Below are 18946 nucleotides of genomic sequence, written 5' to 3' on the forward strand. Positions count from 1 at the left end.
GTGTCTGTTGTGGGGAGAGGAAGGGAAAGGAGTCTCCTTACAGGAGAGAAACATGGGGTATAAATCCAACCTCTTCTTCTTCTACAGTTGTTCTTAAACTCTTTTTATTGCAAGAAATCCTAATCCTGTATCTCACGTCTACTTTGGCCTTGGTACTTTTTCAGTCTCTGAATTTATTCCACAATTAGAAAGGAGGAGATAACTGAAGGTTTGGGAAATTAAATCCTTCACGCTGAGTAGCAATCTCTACTTGGAGCTATTGCTGTTCTCCCTGAGGTGTCCTACAAAAGTCCCAGTTAAAAACCCTCTGAAACTTGAGTCAAACTTGAAGAAAATTTCATGTGGAGTTTGTCAAAGGCACTTCCTGCAGAATGTAAAGCTGAGCCGTTTATGTTGCACTGCCAAGATGTACAACACTGTACAGATTATATAAGGACAGGTTCCTGCCCCAAGGAGTTTCCATTCCAAAACTGGACACAGGAGAGGCAACAGAAGGAGGAGAGGGAGATGGTGGAACGATCAACAGAAACAACCATTATAATATTTATCCAACACCCCCAAATGGTGTTGGAGTAATGGTCTTTAGTAAAACCAGTAGTTGCTATTGACTTAAAATATGAATGAAATTTTAAAAATAATTTGGTTACCCATTTTTCCTGTTTATTTTGGATAATACCTGATCCAGGTGGCCCAGGCTAGTCTGATCCGATCAGATTTCAGACGCATGGAAAACAGGATCTGCCCTGATTGGTACTTAGAAGGAACACCACCGAAGAAGTCCAGGGCTGCTATGCAGAGACAAGCAATGGTAAGCAATGAACATCTCTTGAGAGCCAATGTGGCGTAGTGGTTAAGAGCAGGTGCACTCTAATCTGGAGAACTGGGTTTGTTTCCCTACCTCTGCAACGTGAGCTGCGGCAGCTTATCTGGTGGACCAGATTAGCTTGTGCACTCCAACACATGCCATCACATGGGTGATCTTGGGCTTGTCACAGTTCTTCGGAGCTCTCTCAGCTCCACTGACCTCACAGGGCGTTTGTCCTGGGGGTGGAGAAGGGAAAGGAGATTGTCAGCCCCTTTGAGTCTCCTTACAGGAGTGAGGGGGGGATATAAATCCAAACTCCTCCTCCTCCTCCTCCTCCTTATTCTTGCCTTGAGAATTCCTTAAAAAGGTAAAGTTTCCCCTTCAGTCGTGTCCGACCCTGGGGTACCACTGCGAGCAGTGATTTTATAGGCGAGCCTCTTTTGTGGGGTAGTTTGCCATTGCTTTCCCCAGCTATTCTTTACTCCCTAGCTATGAGCTACATACTCATTTACTGACCAAGAAATGGATGGATGGCTGAGTTGACCTATCTGACCCACAGGGGGCTTGAACTCCTGACCGTGTGAGTGGCAGTGCAAGCACTTAACCACTACGCCATGCGGCTCCTCTGAGAATTCCTTGGGGTTGCTTAAATAGACTGTGACTTGCCCACATTTGCCACAACCTCTTGATGATGCCTGAGAAGCATACGCACCACCTTAAGCAGCTCTCCAAGGTTTCAGGCAGAGAAAAGTTTGTCCTAACAACTGGTCCCTGAGGACAGTTTTGAACAGGAGACTGTGCTGAGCATTCCCTGAGAACTGCCTCCCAGTTTGGATGCAGGGAGTTCCAACTGGAAACGTGTTTACCATTGAAACCAACGGAAACCACTATTGATTTTCTTACAGTGCAATTCTGAACAGAGTTACATCCTTTCAGGCCCAGCAACTTCAGTAGACTTAGAAAAGCCTAACTCTTCTTGGGACTGTCACGTGATGACTTTGTATATTAAATCACCTGTTCTGAGTTTCTAAAAAGTATTTCTGCCAAATATGATCCCTTCCCCACCCCCACCCCTTTTTTTGGCATGCTCCAGTTACATACTTCTGTATGATCAAGGCTACATTCTGACACTGAAATGTATACCCTCCAAAATCATACCTTTTAGACAGTCCAATCTAGAGTTATTAATCCAAATCAGAAAGCCACCCCATGTGGGTAGTAAATCGCTAGCATAGATCCTCTGTTCTATACATACACAAGCCCCGTGAAAGGATAATAGAACCCCCTGAGAATACTTTACCAACCTTGAGAGCACATAAAAAAGGCTGTTTAAGGAGGTTTTAAAAGCTAATGAATCTATTCAATAGAACCAAGAATACTGAATTTCAAGGGAAAGTCCAGTTTCCAGCCTTGCTCTTTAGGAGCCTGCCATAAGTTTGCTTGTTCCATAGGAAGGTGGAAAGGATGTCAGGTGTATGCCACAGTGCAGTTACTGATAAGGCCGCTGGCCCATCTCATCTGGTATTTGCCTTTGCAGACTGCAGCTGGCTCCCAGGGCACTAACTACAATGGCACTTTTCCAGGATAGGGCTGCCAACAACCTGGCCAACCGATGGCGCTCCAGATGTTCATGGACTACAATTCCCATCAGCCCCTGCCAGCATGAAGAACTGGAGTGCCACGGATTGGCCACCCCTGACCTAGAGGAAAAACAAAAAACAATACTCCCCTTAATAAAGACTTAATAGATGTAATTTACCAGGTGATGTTATTTACCTCCATGCCATGATAAACTCCACCTGCTGATTTCCTACACATTAGCCTCTACTAAAGGTACAGGCCATTTTTCTGCAGGACAATGGGCAGTGGGTTCAGGACAGTAATGAGTGGTTAAAATGTGACATTGACTGAGATTGCAAATGCCTTAACAGTCCAGGTGCTCGGGAGCAACAGCCGCAGAAGGCCCTTGCTTTCACATCCTGCATGTGAGCTCCCAAAGGCACCTGGTGGGCCACTGCGAGTAGCAGAGAGCTGGACTAGATGGACTCTGGTCTGATCCAGCTGGCTTGTTCTTATGTTCTTATGTTCTTATGACTGCCAGCAGATAAAGTGATTAGACAGATTCATAAAGGAAAGGTCTAACAGTGGCTAGCTGCCATGGTGGCTAAAAGAAAGCTGCACGATCAGAAACAGTAAAGCTCTGACTGGCCAGCAGAATGTATGAGGCAACACTGGGGAACACCTCTATGCCCTGTGTAGGCCTTCCAGAGTCACTGGTTGGCCACTGTATGAGACAGGAGGCGGGACTAGATAGAACATTAGTTGGATCCAGCAGAGCTCTTCCTCTTCTTATAATCCTGTTGGCAACTATTCCCGGTGATCACGTCTAGCTGAGTTGGCAGATGTCTTCTAGGATTCTATGCCTCCCAGGTAAGTAGAGGATTAATTTGGATTGGGACTGCAGCATGTGAGGTGAGGAAGACTAGGTCTCCACCATTTTCACAGTAACGAATGATCCCCAAGGATGCTGTTTGTCCTGCTGGAGCCTCCTGAAGGCAACGTGTGGTCTCTGAATGCTTTCAAATGGAAGTGCCAGGAACTGAACCCTATTGTTGCCAGTGGACCTAAGTGGGAGTGAGGGCTCTATCCCTTTAATAAATAATTAATGCCTGGAAAACAACCATCCCATTCAGCCTCAGTTAAAGGGACAGTACAGTGTTCCCTGAGTCAGAATCATAGAATCATAGAGTTGGAAGAGACCACAAGGACCATCAACCCCCTGCAAAGCAGGAACACACAATCAAAGCGCTCCTGATAGATGGCCATTGAGCCTCTGTTTAAAAACCTCCGAAGAAGGAGACTCCACCACACTGTGAGGTAGTGCATTCCGCTGTCAAACAGCCCTTACTGTCAGGAGGTTTTTCCTAAGGTGGAATCTCTTTTCCTTCACCTTGAACCCATCACTCCTGGTCCTAGTCTCTGGAGCTGCAGAAAACAAGCTTGCTCCCTTACCAACATGACATCCCTTCAAATATCTAAACGTGGCTATTCCCAGGCCCTTAAAATGCAAAAGGCTTTGAGAATAGTGGACGAGATCCTAGCATTGTTTCAGCCGATTCTGTTGGGCGAGTGCCTTTGTCTGACTGCACATGGCAAGGAATGTGGTGCTGCTGAGTGAATGCTTGCTTCATGTCTCACTCACAGCAACAAATGCAATAGAAGGGATAAGAGTGGCCATCTGATTAAAGAAATCAGTTGTAAGTTCTGATCAATTGATAAAATCTGCCTGTTTTTGCATATTATTGAAACAGGCATTCCAAAGAGGGGGAATGTTTTTTAAAAAAATCTGATTCACACTAATTTATTATATTTTCTATTCAGCCTTCAGCTGCAGCCCATTGGCTGAGCATGACTGCCAGCCTCTTCCCCCAGGGTGAGAGGCTCCCACACCACGCCATCTGCTTTTACTGCATAACTTGAGTGATGCCATCTTAGAAGAGGCATTCCATCGTGTCTGAGACAGATGTGGATGTCGAAACATCTGTTCTAACATGGGCCCTACATCTTCCAGTTTTTGTAAGTCCTTATGTTAAAGACTGCCCTGACCTCGACGGTCCGATCTCATCAGATCTCGAAAGCTAATCATCAGCATAAACATAAGCATTTATTGTCATTGTGCACGCCCAATGAAATTTACAGCAGCATTCCTCGATGCACACAATTTCAGACTCATACCCCATCCTCACTTTCCCCTTCCTCCACCCATCCCTACACAGCCCCAAACACATCAACACCTAAGTCAGCTGAGTTTTAAAGAAGCAGTAGCCACAGCTCTAGAGTAGAAGCTGTCTCTAAGCCTCTTTGTCCTAGTTTTGATAGACCTGTATCGTCTGCCGGATGGTAACAGTTCAAAAAGAGAGTGTTCTGGATAAGACGGGTCTCTCAGAATATTTTTGGGCTTTCTTTAGGCTTCGGGAATTATAGAGTTCTTCCAAGGAGGGGAGAGGGCAGCCGATAATCCTCTGTGAAGTAGTGATCACCCTTTGGAGCGCCTTCCTATCTGCCACTGTGCAACTGGAGAACCATACACAGATGCAGTAGGTTGAGACACTCTCTATAGTACAGCGGTAAAAGGACACCAGGAGTTTTCCATTCAGTTGTTGTTTCCTTAAAAGTCTCAAATAATACAGTCTTTGCTGGGCCTTCTTAACCACCGCGGCAGTCTCTTGATGGCATTAGATGTTCATATCTACAGGATGGCCTCTCCTGATGTGCTCCTCCACAACAGCTTCATTCATCTGAGTAGGGCCTTCTGCAGGCAAGATCAACAGCTGCCCATACATAGCCTTTCTTGGCTGTAGTTCCACCTTGTAAAAGGCCTCCTTGAGATGGTCAGGAAAATGCCCTTCTTATCAGCAGAGTTTAAAGCGGAGTCACTCTGGGAAGATGAGAAGGTCTGTAGTCTTCTTGCACTCACTGCAACCTTCTAGCACTCCCGGAAAAGAATACTCTCCACACAAGATGTTCTTTCCATGGGAAGGTTTTACTTTAGCAGCTGCAAGGTTACACAAGTCTATGCTATACAAGACTATAAGACTGTACAGAACTCTTCAGCAAGAACACAGTGAACACACACACTGAGTTTAACACTCTGAATTTAGACTATACAATGCATTGCATCTTATACATCCAACAAGGATACTTTTCCCCTGCCCCGGCAACAGCCTCTCATTGGTCTAGTCACAGGTCGTTTCCCCACTTACTATCTGCTGTAAAGCTGGCCACTCTCCTAAGTGTAGCACGACCGGTCCCGTGGCACTTCCTGACAGAACTATGCAGTGGGCGGGCGTTAATGCAGCTACAATTCCCGATCGCTTCGGCGCTCAGTGCGCATCATTCCTGGCGCTCCTCGAAACGGCGCCTTTTGATGACCCCGCGCAGACCAGGAGCGTGCCAGAAATGACGCACGCTGAGAGTAGCGCGCAGCAAAGGGTGGTCGAGGAAAGTGGGGAAACGACCACAGTTGAACTCACCAATCATGTTAAAGGTTAACTGTAGCCACTTGTCCCTAGACTGACTGTCTCCTGCCTCTGGGTTGGGCAAACTTCTGCTGACTAGAAGATGAATCTTTTGTGAACCTTTCTCTTTTTTTATATCATGACACTTCTGCCTTTCTGCAAACTATGTAGAATTGTTCAAGAAAGGAAATAAGGCCATATTATAATGTGATGGGTTCAAGAAGGTTCTTTGACAGATGAAGAAGGACTGCTGACTGCACTACTGTGTATTTGTTGTATTATTATCCTGCTCTTTCTGCCACATTCTCTACTTTGGAATACCATTTTCTGTGTTGACACGTCTTGTCTAATGCTCTATGCTTTCTTTCCTGCTTTTGCAATCCAAGTCCTGTTGCGTTTAGTAGCAGCCTCATCCTATCAATTGCATTGACTCCTGCTGTAATCTGCCCGGAGTCTCAGTGAGAAAGACGGTCTAGAAATACATAGACAATAAATAAAATCCTCATGTGATGGATTCACCTGATGCACACCGAATCTTCAATAGAGTAAGGATTAAGCCTCCTAACACCTGATTGGAATGCAGAGGGGGGAGGGGAAAGGGGGAAGCTGACACTTTTCAGTTGAATGGGAGCTAGCAGCCAAAGGACTGGGTGGTAGGAAGGAATGTAGATGTGACAGGAGGGAACGTATTAAATTAGATCCCTAAGGGGGGAAGTAAATACTGAAAGGTAACCGGGTTCCAGGATGCCTAGTAGAAGGGGTGCTTGGTGCTTTCCTGAGGGTGGGGGTTGGGCTGCCTGCTAGGCCTCGTACCACCAGGTGCTGGCCAAGGCCATGCTCATTGCTTGCTATCTTGTTGTCTGCATACTTTCTCATGCTGTTCTCATGTGGGGGGGAACGTGGAAACATATTACTGTCTGCTGCGCGGGGAAAGCCAATCCTGGCTTTTCCAAGCTGTCCTCCAGATCACGAATAAACCTCTGTTCTTTACATGGAGTTTGTTTCAGTTTTGGGGATCTGACACCAGGTTCCAGGAGGGCAGAGAAAAGGGTTTTGATAAGGAGTGGGGTATCAGAACACCTCACTGAAAGCCCATGATTTGAGATACTTCCAGGGTGAAGCTATTCTCTAGGGGAACCAAGAATCTCAGTATTGTCCTTTTGTACTGTTCTCTCAGAGGTAGGTTATTTTAGGTATAAAAACTCCATGCCTAAGTGGTCAGGCGAAGAGTCACAGATATTTGAGCTTGATACGCTTGCGGCTTACCTTTATCTGGGAAGAGCAAATAAACTGTAAACGAATTTGTGTATAGTTACTTAAGTTCTGAAGAGAAGAATATACCTTCTGAATTACTGAACATACCTTCTCTGAATGTTAAAAGGAAACTGAAAGAAAAACCCCTTTGCTATTTATGCCTGTAGAACAAACTCCTAGATTCTGTTTAGCTCATGTCTGTCTTTGGGTGGTGGCCTTTTATAACCAAACTCATACAGAAAGGGACTAGTGTGACTGAAATTTCTCAGAAGGAAATCAGTAGGAAGTAGTTAATTATTCAGGGAATTTCCTTACTCCTCTCCTATACAGAGGAGGAAGAAGAAGAGTTGGATATATATCCCCCTTTACCTCCTATAGGAGACTCAAAGGGGCTTACAATCTCCTTCCTCTTCCTCCCCCCCTCACAACAAACATCCTGTGAGGTAGGTGGGGCTGAGAGAGCTCAGAAGAACTGTGACTAGCCCAAGGTCACCCAGCTGGCCTGTGTTGGAGTGTACAGGCTAATCTGAATTCCCCAGATAAGCCTCCGCAGCTCAGGTACACCTGCTCTTAACCACTATGCCACTGCTGCTCTTTGTTAGGAATGTATTACATCTCGCAACCCCCTGACTCTAATCTGGTGAGTCAGGTTTGTTTTCCTGCTCCTCACTTGAAGCTCAGGCTAGTTACAGTTCTCACAAATGATGCATCCATACACTCAAGCCGTGAGTGTCCCTTCATTCCTGTCAATCTCAGACTCAATCCTGTCCTATTTCTGAAAAATTCTGCAGTACCCAGAGGTGCAGGAAAGAGTCCTGCTGGTTCCTGGCAGTGGTCCATCAAGTCCAGCATCCTGTTTCACACAGTAGCCAATCAGGGGCATCGAATAGGCCATAAAGACCAAGGCAGTGGTTCTCAACCTTCCTAATGCCACAAAACTTTAATGCAGTTCCTGATGTTGTGGTGACCCCCAACCCTAACATTTATCCATTTTACAGATGGAAAACACTGATGCAGAGAGTCTTAGGCGACCCCTGTGAAAGGGTCGTTCGACCCCCAAAGGGATCCTGACCCCCAGGTTGAGAACCACTGGACCAAGGCCTTCTCCCAATCTTGCTTCCTAGCACTGGCATTCAAAGGTCTGCTTTCTCTGAATGTAGAGGTTCCCTTTAGTCACTGTGGCTAGAAGCTACTAAGAGACAAGTCCTCCATGCAGGAGTCAGTTGCCATCTATGCTTGTAGTCATCACTGTATCCACTGGTTGTGAATTCCACAACTTAATTATGTTACGTCTCAATCCTTGAATCAATAAACAGACTTTGGACTGTTGATCCAGTAGTGTTTATTGGAAAGGTAACGAAGCACCCAGTTTGCAAGAAGCCAGTTCTGCTAGACCTGGCTTTCGTGACCCCCTTTATCCAGAAATGATCCCCCTCCCATTTTCCCAAAGAATGTGAAAAAGAGTTACACTGGAGTCTAAGCGCCCCAAGGTCAGACAGAGGTAAAGCCGCCTGGCCTCCTACCCCTATAGAACAGTGGAAACATCCCATTTCCCATGGGAGTAGAGAGTGTCAGGGATAAGCCTAGTTTTCTGCCAAGCGTGTGAAACCATAAAAGCAAGATCAAGGAAAGAACGTTCCATTACCGGAGTGGTATCATATAGCAGGCAAAGCACATACATCTAAAAGCAGTTACATTGACAGGAATACATCTCAATCACCCAGATTGTCATACAGACAATCACTGTCTGTATATTATGTAGCCATGGTATGGAACTAGAAATGCATCTCAATCAACTAGGTGCCATCCCTGACAAATTACTCTTTGAGTAAAGAAGTACTTATTTTTGTTTTTCCTGAATCTACTGCCCATCAACTTCTTTGGGTGCCCCTGGATTTTAATTATTATGGGAGAAGAAGACGAAATTATCTCTATCCATGCCCCCTTCGTACTTTTGTAAACCCCTATCATATCCCCTCCGTCATCTTTTCCTAAACCGAAAAATGCCAGACTTCTTTCTTGTAGTAGAGTGTAGGGTGGTCAAACAGCCCCTGCAGCAGGTTTCTATTCCCCTTCTTCCCGGCCAAGGAAACATTCTTTCTGGTGTGAATTGTGGGAGACGTGAAACAAACCTTAAGTAACAAAATGATGAATGAATTATCTGCGCTGGGAAACTCCTTATAGAGGAGCTGCTGCACTACAGCCATTTGGTAGCCTCCTCAGTTTACTAGTTAATTATTATTATTATTATTATTATTATTATTGTTGTTGTTGTTGTTGTTGTTGTTGTTGTTGTTGTTGTTGTTGTTGTTGTTGTTGTTGTTGTTGTTGTTGTTGTTGTTGTTGTTGTTGTTGTTGTTAATTTGATTTAATATACCACCTTATCCCGGGGGGCTCAGGGCGGTGCACAACATAAAACATCATATATAAAATCATTGTAGTATTGGTAATATAAATATAGTTAAAAACAACAATTATTTCCTAACATAGCGTCCCACAAACCCTTGTTTAAACCCTCCCAAGAAAAAACTAGTGGGTCCCACAGAGGGGAGGAGGCAGGGGCACCCTCAGCGGCTGGTCTCTCCAAAGGCCCGGTGGAACAACTCAGTCTTACAGGCCCTGCAGAATTCTCCAAGGTCCCGCAGGGCCCGGACAGCTGGAGGGAGAGTGTTCCATCAGGCCGGCGCCAGAGCCGTAAAGGCCCCGGCCCGAGTGGAGGCCAGCCGCGTCATCGAGGGGCCAGAGACCTCCAGTAAGTTGGCCTCTGCTGAACGCAGAGGTCGAACCGGGACGTATGGGGTAATGCGGTCCCGAAGGTACGAGGGTCCCAGGCCGCGTAAGGCCTTAAAGGTCAAAACCCACACCTTGAAGATGTGGATTAATCTATGAATAATGAAGACAACACCCTGGATGGCCCACTGTAGCCCAATCTCATTCGATTTCAGAAGCTAAGCAGGGTTGACCCTGGTTAGGACTTGGATGGGAGACCACCAAAGAAGACGAGGGTCACTCTGCAGAGGAGGACAAGGGCAAACCACCTATGTTCATAGGGACCCTCAAAGGTTGGCTGTGACTTGGCAGTACTTTCCACCACCAAGGATAGCCAAAATCCAAGAAGCTACTGAAAAACCAAAAGACTGTGCAGTCTAGCTTCCCACCACAAGGAGGAAGCATCCACCCATCAGCCTACCCAGTCTAGTGAAGAACACCACACATGCAGGATCCCATGGGCCCTCCAAAACAAAGGCCTCTTAAGCATGTTTGGCCTCTTTGGGTCAAGCATATATTACATTTGGGTCAGATTCTCAATTGCACACATTTCACCCTCTTCAGAACACACTATGTTGCAGATCAGTGAACCGCCTTGGTTTCCAGGAATGGGCAAATCGTGATTTTCCCCCCTCTGCCTATGCAGGGAAAGCAAAGCAGAGCAGCATGCATTTCGCTCTGTTCGACTTTTCTGCTCCTGCTCACCTTCCCCCTCCCACACAATAGCAGCTCCACCAGCATTTCCGGGAGATTGGTAGGGCTCCGTTTTTGTTTTTGTTTTTATTTCAACTTCTTTGATCTATCCCAGGAGTGATAGATCAAGGAAACAGCCTTTTTATTTAAAAAAAAATTCAGAAACAGACGGCGAACAACTGCGCAAACCCAGCAGCAAGAGAAGCAGGGGGCAGGCAAAATGGGGGCTAGGCTTGGGGGAAGCAGCAGGGCACTTCCTCACATGTAAACAAGGGAAAGCGGTGAGACCCCACTGGGAAGCCCACAGCCATGCTGGAAACTGTTAATTTACAAAGGGCCTAAGAGTGGAAGGAGGAATCGTTGGCATCATAACAGTCACAGTAGCCCAGATGATGTTCCACTAGTGTTAGCCACATGGACTGCAATGCTATGCAGAGTCACTCTAGTCCCGTGGTGGCAAACCTTTGGCACTCCAGATGTTATGGACTACAATTCCCATCAGCCCTTCCAGCATGGTCAATTGGCAATGCTGGCAGGGGCTGATGGGAATTGTAGTCCGTAACATCTGGAGTGCCTAAGGTTCGCCACCACTGCTCTAGTCTAATCCCACTGATTTAGATTGGAGTTAAACACTGCATTGGACTGCACTATCTAAAGTGTTGATTGCACATTTCCTAACATGCAATGAGTATGTACTAGCAAGCCATGGTCAGCTGAGTGTTTGGGAATGTTCCTGTTCAAATGAGCACTAATGCACTGAGTTGGTACATGGGACGTGGCTTTTGGGTTGATCTGCCACCAGACGTGAAAAATCTAGTCATGTAAACAACTTCTCACACACATGCAGAGTTTCCCTACCCATACAATCAAACCTAAAACACGTCTTGTCTTACACAGCCCTTCAGTCTCTATAGCTCAGCCCTCCTTTACTGCTCTGGTTGGCTACTAGTTTAGCCAGCGCACTCTTTGGAAAAGGAATGTGGTAAAAAGCCAAAATCCTGACTTTCCCCATCCCACAATACTCTGCGAGCAAGTCCCTATGCCACAACCAACACCCCTTTTTTATACCTAAGTTAGCAATTGATTGTCACTTCACAGATGCCACTTAAATCCATGAAGTTGCTTTATGTTGAATCAGGCTCTTGGTCTATTACCGTATATACTCGCCTATAAGTCGACCTGAATATAAGTTGAGGCACCTAATTTTACCACCAAAAACTGGGAAAACGTATTGACTCGTGTATAAGTCTAGGGTGGGAAATGCAGCAGCTGCTGGTAGATTTCAAAAATAAAAATAGATACCAATAAAAATGTTTTTAAATATCTATTTCAAAGAAAAACAGTATGGTATCAACAATAACTTTAAAAGTTCTGAAGTGGAATATAGAACTCTCAAAGACAGTATCTCTTCAGAGTTTCATAGGGAAGATGCTCAACAAGATCCCCCTTTTAAAAAGTCCCAACAGGTTCTCCTTCAGCACAAATAGCTTATCATTACACAGTGAAGATGCTTGCGTGGCGATGGCAGCCGCTGCCCCAAAGCAAGTCTTTTTTGCAGTCTGCAAGCTCAGCCGTTCATTTGCGTATAAGTCGAGGGGGACTTTTTTCAGCACAAAAAAATGTGCTGAAAAAGTAGACTTATACGCAAGTATATACGGTAAATGAATCCACCATGGTAAAAGAACGTGGGGGTTAGCGCACCAGGAACAGCACAATGAGTTTGCACTAAATATAGGCTCACCTGTAATGCATCAATCACAACATCCAGGAAAAGTGTGTTGTGATTATATATTCATCAATATGAAACTCAAGCAATAGGCACCACCGTGTTTCCAGTGACGAAATTAATTGAATAATGGAAGGCAATTTCAAATGCACACTCGGTGTTATCCAACAACATACAATGGAGTGATGATAACAAAAAACCACAGAGCTAGTCAGTCCTCCAGATAAAATCTGACTTCCAATATAGACTTCAAAGGCTTGTGGTTGTGTCAGATGAATATTTTTGTAGAACGTCACATAACATAGCTGTTCCAAGTAAAGTTTCAAGTTGGATAATGAACTGTAAAGCGTTCCTCAAACCAGCTGCACAAGTTGTCCCAGTTGTTTATTTTAACTGGAGCTGCTGAGGCTTGAACCTGGAACCTTCAACATGCAAAGCAGATGTTCTACCACTGAGCCACAATCCTGCCACCCAAAGGCCTCCAGACCCAGGGCTACCATTTATCATTTTGTCCACTGCAGAAGCTGATAGTTTTTTCAATAGTCCTCCTCTGGTCCTGCTATCTGGGGAGTTTTTAACCGAAAGAACAGACATTTGAAGCATCTACCTGGAAGATGTAAAACCCCCATTCTATTTCAGGCTGTGAGTACACATCGCACATGCTGCACATCTGTGTGTGCATATATCGTGCCATCACCCTTAGGTCGACAAAACCATATGCCAGCTGACTAAAATGGGCATAAACCAGTGGTGGCGAACCTTTGGCACTCCAGATGTTATGGACTACAATTCCCATCAACCCCTACAATTGGCCATGCTGGCAGGGGCTGATGGGAATTGTAGTCCATAACATCTGGGGTGCCAAAGGTTCGCCACCACGGGCATAAACATTCATGTTCTAAACTTGGGATAATGGAATGTCCTCACAATCTTTACGGTGCTTATAAGACAGCATCTGGTGAGCAACAAATCCATGCAAGGCTTCGGCACGGGACTCTAATATGCGACTCTAATTTATGCAAGACAAGATCAACAGCAGGTAAATCTGGTCATCATGGCCTCATGACTTTGATTCAGGCACTTTGATTCAGGCATGTATACATGTGGGCCAGCCGGGGCAGTGGAATGTGAACCAGGAACTCAGGTTCAAAGTTCAGCTATGATGAGGGTTCTCCTTGAGGAGCACAGGACCATTGGGAGGTGCAAGTTCCAGGGCAGGATAGGACCTTGAGGTGGGCAGAACATTCCTCTCCCTTTCAAGATGGGTTAAAGATGGGTTAAACACCTCCTGGCTGATGACCCTCACTGACACACACTGATTTTGAATTTCATCCCCATTCTTTGCACCATGCCACCCTGAATTGGGGAGGAACTGTGGGATGAATTGTTGTTCTGTCCTCTTTCTATTCCCATGTGCAGGGTTGGTAGGTGCGATCAGAGGAGCTGTCAGCTCGTTCTCTGTCTCCTTTCCAATTCAGGAAGTCTAGCTAAGGCCCCAGTGCAAAGAGATCCCAAGAGCTACCCCTAACTATCCATGAGAATTTTGACATTTTTTTAAAAGTGGAACAGATTATTGGTGTTCGTTCAGGAAAGTCACATGGTAGAAAAACTTCAGACAAAGAAGCCATTTCTCAGAAACCACTTTAACCCACAATAGCATTTTCAGATAATCAAAAAAAAAAGGGGGGGGAGGTCAAAATACTGTTGCAAAACTATTGTCACTGTAACTTCCACATATCTGGCAGAATAAGATTCTGGACCACAGTATTAATGTTTGAATATTGACAGGCGTCAATAAAAAGTCAAATCATGTAAAGGAAAACAATGGAATGTGTTTTGATTTCAATTTTAGAAGATGCTTTAAAATCCAGTAAATCCCATGGCAACACAGCAAGCCACAGAGACAGATATGCCTCTGAAGATGTGGGCAAAACATTAGGAGCTAAAACCGGCAGACCACAGCCACACAGCCCAGAAAACCCACGGCAGTCAGTTGATTGCGACCATGAAAGTCTTTGACGTTATGCATGGCCGTTCTTCCTCATTTTCAGAGCAAGGTTCCTTTTTCTCTTCCATGTGAGTGACTGAAGTTCAACTCTCCTTAGGACTGCATGATAAGTTGCTTTAAGAAAGCCACTCCCTCTTAACTTCAGCGCCTCCTTCCCCACAGCACCCCATCTGCATGTGAATACTTTCCTACCTAACAAGGTTGTTGTCCGAAGAACGTAAATCAGGGATGTACCCTGAACACTCAGCGGTGTTATATAAATGCTAAGCATGGCTACTATATATATGTCACACCTGGATATATATATAGATAAAACCAAGAAAAAAAATGCATTATTTTGAGCTCATGGCATAAAGAAATCAAGAAGTTGGATCATTCATGTATCTTTGATGGGAGAAGTCAGCGACTTTCCGCAGGGCTGCAATAACTCAGGAGAATGGTGCAGAGGGTGTTTCATCTCACACGAAACTGGTGCAGAAGTTGGAGAAAGAGGCGCCAAGAGAGGGTCCCGTGAAAGATCAACAGGACTCACAGAGGCAAGGAGACAGTTGGCCGCCCAGAGTCCTCAGGCTTGTGGGCAGCCAAGGCAGAGCAGAGCAGAAAAGTGGGGCCCCAGCAAAGCTGCTTGCCTGCCCCTCCTGCCAGCTGCTTTGCCTCCCGACCCCAGCGGGGTAATTAGCCCGGGCACTAATCAAAGCTGACAACAGTCTCTAAGCTGGTTGCTTAGCGACATGATCTGCCACAGGGCCTGGCCAAGGAGAGAGGCTTCTGAAGCTAATTCTCCCTTCTCTGCCTGCCCTCGGCCTCTCAATTCCTCTTGGGGTCCCCACTCAGCTGGGCAGGTGTTGCTGAGTGGAAATGCTCCGCAGTCCAAGTCCTGCTGGCAAGGGGGATTCCACTGAGGTTGGAGCACCACAGGCTTCAGCCGGGCACTGCTGGGAGGCAGCTTGAAGCTCTGGTCTCCAGTGGGGCAGGCTAGAAGGAAGCTCTGAGCATCCCTTTGCCCTCCCCCTCCCACTGTAGCATCCCAGCAGCTGACAGCCACTTACCCTTGAGGCCCCCAGAGACAGAAAGAGAGAGAGATGTGATCAGGGCCGAGCCTAAGACACATCCGCTCCCAGAATCTATTTAGAGACCGAGGGAATCAAACTCTCGCCGTGGGAAATAGCAAACGCTAATCAGAGAGCTTCGGTGACTTGAGCCACCTTTTGGTTTTGTTTTAGCCATTGAATATTAATGGCTTCTGTCACCCTTTCCCCCACACTGAGTGCTTTACAATCCCTTCCGCATTTATCCTCATGAACAAGGCCAGGCCAAGAGGCATTTCGGCGACACCCCTGAGCAGAGAGTTCAAAGAGCCTGGCCCACAGTGCCTTGGAAATGCTTGCAAACAAATACACGGGGAGGTCAGCATCATTACCCCCAAACTGGAGATGAGGTGTGGGGGAAGGCAGAGAATCCGGCTGCTCACCTGAGGGCAACTGGGGGACATACAGCAGAAGCAGGATTGTATCCCTACTTTCTGGACTGGGCACAGCTTGTTCTTTAAATACGCCGAACTGCTTTATGCAGAGTCAGACCATCGGTCTATCCAGGTCAGCACTGTTGGCCCAGACTCGCAGCAACTCTCCACTGGGGGCTTCTACACCGCCTATTATCCGATCCCTTTAACCAGTCATGTCGGGGCCTGAACCTGAGACCTTCCTCATGCAAAGCAGACACGCTGTCACAGAGCAACGGCCACTCCCCTTGCCAGACAGGTGCCTCAGCAGAGGAGCAACCTAATGAATTTCACAGCGGGTCATACCTGCCTCTACTGACAGGAAAGCCAGCCTCTGCAGTTTGCCAGGGATCTATCTCACTGGCCTCTTTCTGCCTGCTGCATCTTCGGCACCACTCCTCCCAGCCCCTTGAGCCACCCCCCCAAGTCTCAGGCCACACTCTCCTTTGCAGTCCTAGCCTTTGGGCTTTGTGCACAGATTCGGTGGTACCTGTACCACTGATCCTGGAATCCTCTTGATCTGTCTCCATGCAGTTACCCCTGAATAAGCACTTGTTCAGTTCTGCTGAACAGTTTCTAGTCAGTGCCTAAAGGTGTGCTGGAGGCGATGCAGAGAGGTCAGATGTGCACAAGCCAAGAGTTTCTAGGCACAGGAAGACCGAGGAGGACGGTATAAATAAGGGAGTTCTTGGCTATCAAGGAGTTAGACAAGGAGGCTGAGTTGTGGGTTGGTGGGGAGCAATCTTGGAGGTGGGCTTGGAAAAGTTGTTGACAGGGAGCAACATGATTACAAATAGCACAATGCTTTGTGGAGCCAAAAGGGACCCAAAGACCACATAGTTCATCCCCTATCCTAAAGCAGGTTCCTCCCTATGGTTACCACCAACACCCACAACTACGTATATAAATCCTCTTTTCTTTGGATTAAAAAAGCAGCATCCAAATCCCAATAGTTTGCAAGCTGAAAAGGGGAGCCCAAAAGGTGCCCTGGTATCAGAACTGCCAACCTGACCCAGGAAAAAAAAAGCTCTGGTGCTGCTAAGTTAAGCTGTTCTGAATGGCTCGTGCCACATGCTCAAAAGAAATTCCTGAGATAAAGGGAGTGCTAGCTCCTTTGGGAAAGGCACAGTATGGGTGACAGAGACATGGGGCAGGGAAGTGGGGAGGAAAACAGGAGGAGGAGAATGCCAGGCAGAAAGGCAGGGCAGGAGGAGATCAGGATAAAAGGAGAAGAAGGTGGCACTGGACCTTGGTGTGTAAACCTCCTGCTAAGTCCTCCCCTAGTAATGGACCCTCCCTTCCCCATCTGGGTCTCCAGAGGGCAGAACCTTTTTTGGTGCATAGCAAGTCAAGCAAAAAAAATAGGTAGTGGAGCTGTCTTGGTCTTTCCTGTTAAGCTGTCTCCCTGGCCTAGCTTTGGGGAAAGGCATCTATCACCCAGGCAGGCACCAGACATAAATCCAAGCCTTGCTATAAAGCACCAGCTCTGTAAATTGTCTCCTGGCCCATGGGAAGTAAAGGGAAGGGGGGGCGGGGGGGGACTCTGGCATTTTGCCACTCGGGTAGTATCAAGAACTGATGCTCTGATCCTCCCAGCCCAACAACCCTCTTGCCCAACCCTCTGTGCCCCCCCCACAGCGCTCTCCCCACCTAAAGAAAGCTCCCTTCATCCAACCTGTCCCTGTTTCCTGTCAATTAACCCTAGACAATCCACTCCCTCCCCCCCCCCCAATAATAAAAATACAGTGGGTGTGATAGCAGGAATGGAGGACTGTCTCTCCCCCCCCACCCCACCCCACAATTCATTGTAGGCCAAAAGGAATGAAGTCCTACCTCGGGCGCTATCCAAGGTAGGCAAGATTCCGCGCCAGGTGTGGAGGATGGGCAGGGTCCCCTTGGCGACCAAGACAGGCAGAGATCCTAGAAGAGGCGAGATCCAGATCAGCGATGATTGCCAATGCCCACCGCCGGCAGAGCCATCCCGGAGGCAGAGAGCCCCAGGAGCGGATAGATCGGCGAGAGGATGCAGGAGATGGTGGAAAGGGACAGCCTTCTGGGTGATGGAGAGGTCCCAGCTGGGAGAAATAATCAACCTCGGCGGGGAGCGAGGAAGCCAGGGACGGCGGCGGGCAGACCCCAACACTAGATCCGAAGCGATCCAAGTGAGGGAGCCGGGGGAAACGCTAGCGGCGGCGATTGGGATCTCCTAGAGTAGCAGCTGTGGACCCGGCGGAAGGGGAGCAGATACCGCCCAAAGACAGGAGGCGGAGGATGCCCGGTGCTGGGAAAGGAAGGGAGGGGTGGGCCCGGCTTGTCCGTCTCAGCCCGCCTCCTCCGCTGGCTGGGGCGGCTGCCGCTGCTTTCTCCGGCGAAGGAGGAGGTGGATGGATGGATAAAAGGATGATGATGAAGGCGGGGAGGGGCCTGTGTGTGAACGTGACGGTGTGTGTGGTGTGTGCGCGCCTGCGTGTATCTCCGTATTAATGGGGCAGGAGCAGGAGAGAGTCTCCCCGGCTGCGCGGTGGGGCGGCCAAGGGGAGGGGCGGCCAGGTAAACCGCCAAGTCGCCCAGCTGAGCTGGGGGGAGCTGTCCAGGGTGCTGAGTCCGGGGTGTTGGGGCAAGGGGGAGCTGTCCAAGGTGCTGAGCAAGGGAGCCGAGCCAAAAAACACCCCTCCAAGTCGCCAAGCTGAGCCGGGGGAGCTGTCCAGGGTCCTAAGTGCAGGGTGCTGAGCAAAGGGAGCTGCCCCGGGTGCTGAAACCCGGGAACGAAGCCCGGGCGGCTGCTTGGCCGGGGTGCGCGGCGCGTTGTCTGCGCGGGAGCGTCCGCCTGCACGGCGGGTGGGTGTAACTGGGGATGATGGATGGTGTGAACGTCGCCCAGGCAAGCGGGCAGCGGTGCCGCGCCTGACTGCGCCTGAGTGCTTCGGGGGAGAGTCTTTGCGTGTGCGGATAAGCGGCGTCGGCGAGCCGCTTTCGCAGTTGCCATTTCCCAGGGGTGTGTGTAGGAAAGGAGAGTGCCCTTAGGGATGAGCGGGGAGGTGGGGGTTGGGGGCAGCCGCTGTGTTTTCACACGATGCCAACGCCTTGGAGAGCCGTCGCTTGTTGTGATGGTCGTTGAAAACGTGGCAGGTGTTTTTCCCCCCTATAAATCCTCCTAAATTGATTCCCCTCC

General features: G+C 47.8%; 1 protein-coding gene across 1 annotated transcript in view; it reads right to left on the bottom strand.

Annotated features, from left to right (window-relative positions):
* Positions 1-18104, bottom strand: part of GABBR1 (gamma-aminobutyric acid type B receptor subunit 1) — a 208170-nt gene extending 190066 nt beyond the window's left edge. Inside the window, 1 exon segment of the mRNA XM_048487278.1 lies at positions 17608-18104. The gene's annotated coding sequence lies outside the window, so the exon portion shown is untranslated.
* Positions 18105-18946: the final 842 nt, after the last annotated feature.

This window comes from Sphaerodactylus townsendi, linkage group LG03, assembly GCF_021028975.2.
Source record: "Sphaerodactylus townsendi isolate TG3544 linkage group LG03, MPM_Stown_v2.3, whole genome shotgun sequence".
Classification (NCBI taxonomy): Eukaryota; Metazoa; Chordata; class Lepidosauria; order Squamata; family Sphaerodactylidae; genus Sphaerodactylus; species Sphaerodactylus townsendi.